Below are 4,600 nucleotides of genomic sequence, written 5' to 3'. Positions count from 1 at the left end.
TGCATGGGTTGCTGCAAAGAGAGGAGCAGCCGCTCCGCCTCACGCTGTCTCTCCTCCCTGGTCCTTTAGTTTCCAGCTGGGAGAATCGCACCCTGGAGCACCACGTGCCCAGACGGGCAGAGGTTCCTCCTGCAGATACTCCCTTGAATAAACACCTCCTGCACCCTTCGACCAGCTGCACCTCTCTGCAGGCTTGAGAAAGGGACAAGAGTTGCATTTGAGTCCTAATGCTTGAAATATTTGGGCTTCCAGTCTCTCAGAAACCTCTCTTGGAGGGGAGAAAAAATTAAAAATAAATAATAAATAAATTGATCTTTGCTGCTAGAGCAGCCAGGCTTTGATGGAACCAGTCCCACATAAACCAGCCCCATCCAGAAATGGACCAATCTTATGGTGGGCTTCACTGCAACAGTAATAATCGGAACGTCTGTTTGGTAAATCAAGCAAAGCACCCAGTTTTTTTCTGCGAAATCCAGAGCTGCAGCGCTGTGCTGGAGGGAGGTCACCTGTCCTGGAGGAATAAGTTACAACTATTGCTTAAAGCTTCTTCCTGTCACAAGGGCTAACAGGAAAAGTTGTCTTCATCTCTCTTCCCTACGTGAAAACGGCACTGAAAACGGGGTGAGCTTGGTTAGAAAAGTTGGACAGACAGAAAAATAATAGTTATTAATATATCTAACACTGTTGCAAATAACATAGAGGGGAAAAAAACCAACAACCAAACAAACCCCACACACGTTGGGCCAAATTCCTCCCTTTGAAGTTTCATTTAAGTTGACGATGTTTCAACAGGGATGAATTTGGTGCCAAGAACACATGTAATTAAAACACAGAGGCCGCGGGCTGTTGCTGGACTGATCGATGGCCTGTTTGTTTCTCTTCAGCTTCCCGAATCCCCCCGAAATCGAGCTGCCAGTAACGAGCTGCTGACCCACTTTCCTGCTGTAAAGCCAGAATCCAGCACCGCGCAGGCATGGATCCTGGTTTCTCAGCACCACCTGAGCTCCCTGTTTCTGATCCGACTTGTAAAGCAGGAGGGGGATAAACTTTGGGAGATGGGAGAGCTGCAGTGACACACTCCAGGAGTGACTTCTTTCCACTTTACCATGGTTAATTTGAATTTATAGTGTGCTTTTACCGCACCAGCTGACTTTAAAGCAAAGCAACACGCCTCTCATTAAAGCAGTCTTCTAGCAAACCAAGCTTTTTTAACTTGGTGCCACTTCTCATTTTGTATATTTAAAAAAAAATTAAACAAAACCACAGGATAGACACTTGGAGGGCAGAAATCCCACAAGCTTTTCCTCTGGTTTCCATCGTTCAATTCCACAGGGTCTGGGACAAGGAAGAGGTGAGCAGACAGGATCTTTGTTCCTCTGAAGCAGGGGGAATACGGTGCTCCTAACAGCAATTAAGAAATTATTTAGCCAGAGCTGGAAGCAGTTCTGAGCCTGGGCTCACATGCCAAGCCATCATATTTCCTTTTTCTGCTGAAATATTTGGTGCTGAGTTTGGGAGTTTGAAGACTTGTTCTGTTTGGTGGCCTGGAAAAGGAGTTTTGCCAACTTCCCATTCCCCTCCGCACCCAAAAGATCCATTTTCATTTTTGCTATTCTCAGGAAAAGGGCAAGAAAGTTAGTATTTGCTTACATTTACATCAGCCCAAAAATGAAATGCTTGTGTCTTGGAGGGAAAAAAGACCCACAGCGCGGAGCTCAATAGCACTATCCAGAAAATGGTTTTGTGCGTTCAATCAATATCTATTTGATAATGGAACCAGAAAAAAAAAAACGAGTTGGGACAGCATCCGAGGAAGGTCAACAGAGAGGATAACTTTAAAATATGTGCCATTTTTTGAATAAAGTTGATAGGTGAAGAGATACACATCCTACTTATGTACCTGAGCTACTCAGCAAACCTCTCTGAAGAGAGCAAAACTCACCGTGGTTCTTAAGAAAAAGATATAAACTGTTAATGGAGGGGGAAAGAGCCTGAACCAGGTCCCTGTGCAGAGTTTTAAATGAAATTGTCTCACTTGTTTTCTGCTCCTTTCTGTGACGACGGTTGCAGTGAGAACCTTCAACTTTGATTTTAGGATTTTGAAACTCCTCATTTTTCTGTTTGGAATTGGTTTACCCCGCAGTTCTATATAACTAAGCTTGCTTCTTCCCTTAAATTCTTATACATATCCCTGTTCATTATGTATTATAAATAAACCAAAAGCCAAAGACAAAATGTTTTTCCAAAGTTCTATGATAACATAATACTTGTTGTTCCTCTCATAATGGCATTGATAGTATTGAACCACTTTTTAATGCGAGTCCATTTCATCATATGTTTATTGACATGCTTTCAGGTTTCTTTTTTTCTAATGTAATGTGTTTTCCCATATTTTTATGTTTCCAGGCTAGATTCTGATCCCCATAATTGTATCGACGGGTACCTTGCTCCTGCTGGAATGAAGAAGACTATCAGAAGAAGAGAGTATTGTGTGATACAGTAGAATTTACCAGAATTCAGGCTCCTGCAATGAAAATCTTAGGCTAAAATATTTGATTTAACTCCTTAATCAATGGCAACAGATTATTTTTCTTTACTCACTTCGAGAGCAAAAAGAAATAGGTTAAATCTTTTCTCTTACCTTCCTGATGTGTAATTACTTCTGGATATACTATAACTCCTCTTTTTCCCTATGAATGCATCCATCATTGAACAAAAAAACAAAAACAAACCCACACACCACATTTACAGCTCTCCGACAAAAGCTGTGCGACACATATAGAAAAGCTCCTAAAAAGTTACCTTTACACCCCATCTAATCAGCTCACTGTGAAAAGATAAAAGTATTAATGATCTCTACATTTGGTATGTAAATATGATTTTTTCCCCACTAACATCAGAACAGCCATTTGTTTAAATGCATTGTCTAAAACTTGAAGGAGAAAGCTGTTCTCATTTATGAATGTGCAAAATCTCTTTTTCCCCCATCAGAATGGAAACTGCTCATATTTTCACATATAATCACCTTCATTTTCAGTTTCTCCTCCTCATTGCCTGCGCTTTCCATTACATTTTAATAAGTACAGTGACAACTGCACATGAAATACTGATCCTTTTTCCGCAGAAGCCGGGACAGAAGAGTACAGCTTTCCATCCCTATGCAAGCCTGCGAGCAAACACAGAAAGCACATGAAGCAGACAGGCTGTGTAGCAAGAAGGTTGAATCGGAACTGAAAATTAAGACCAACCCACATCACACTTCCCTCGCTGAGAAGGATCGCGCTCAGCTATTCTGTACAGCAGATGTGGAAAACCCCTTGAAATTCAAAGCCATAGAGTGTTTTTTTCTCAATGTATCACAGGCCATGAATATATCGAGAAACTCACTTTGTTCGTGGCAGGGAGCTGGATGAACTGATGCGCTGCTCAACTCCTGTGCCCCCCGCACAGCCCAGGCAAGGGTGCGCTTTAAATGTAACATCAGGGACTTCATTCAAAACCTGGTTTTAACAAGACTTTGAACAAAATTACAGTGACGAAATTCAATATTAGTAAGAAATGAGTAAAGAAGAATAAATTAAAAGAAGACATTCTTTTTAGCTACACTTTCTCATCATCAGGAAGCCGCAGAGAACGTATACAATGCTAGATGCAAATTCTGTAGTTCATTGCTTAACATTTCACCAACTTGAAAAATCACAGATTTATCACTAAACCTTGCCTAAACTGAGAGACTTCAACAAACAGACCCTCCCATACCAATATTATGAAGAACCAAGAGATCCATATTCTCCTTGCCTTGCACCTACTCTTTTCCCATATAGTTTCCATACTGCTCTTGCTGTTTGGAAGCCCACAGCAGACTTGCAAACCACCCACACTGCAGCTTTACGTTGAACAACTGCCTAATTAACACAGTCTTAAAGAGTAGGGCAATTCCAGGCTGAGTCTCACTTGAATCATTTTGGTACCAACTTCTGTTTGGATTCTGCTTTTGGCAATAACAGCTTGAGCACTCCGAGAAATTGCTTAAATTACTTGTATACTAAACAGCCTTTAGTAGTTTTCTTCATCACTATAACTGGAGAAGCCTGTAACTGCAGTCTCAGTAAAACTAATACTTGTTCTTTTTGGTAATCTAAAACCTACTTTTCTGATTTGAACTCCAAACTTTTAATTCCCAGAGATGCACACAGAACTCACACAACTGCAAATCAGATTCATATTCAAGCGGTGGGATGAGGTTTCTTCCACTAAACGATACTTTTAACACTCATGACTTTTTACATGATCAAACTAAGGTCCTGAAATTGTGCAAAAAAAAATCTCCGGGTCACGGTGCTGTAGTGTGGGTCAGCCTAAGAGACCCAGAGGCCGAGTTTAAATGAGGAGTCAACCATGACGTGGAAGTTGTTTCTCATTAATTAGGACCCCAAAACAATAGGACTTCCAAGAAGCCTTCAAGCCCCCCTCACAAAAGCACAGCCGAAGATTTTTCCTGCCCTTGGTGCTTGGCCTCACGGCCTCAGCTGCAGGGGTGGATGGAAGAAATTCCTCTCATTCACCATTTTCTACCAGTTTACTCAACATTTCCTGTCCC

Source organism: Caloenas nicobarica, chromosome 12 (assembly GCF_036013445.1).
Source record: "Caloenas nicobarica isolate bCalNic1 chromosome 12, bCalNic1.hap1, whole genome shotgun sequence".
Classification (NCBI taxonomy): domain Eukaryota; kingdom Metazoa; phylum Chordata; class Aves; order Columbiformes; family Columbidae; genus Caloenas; species Caloenas nicobarica.
The sequence above is the reverse complement of the archived record's forward strand: the minus strand, read 5'-3'. Positions refer to the sequence as shown.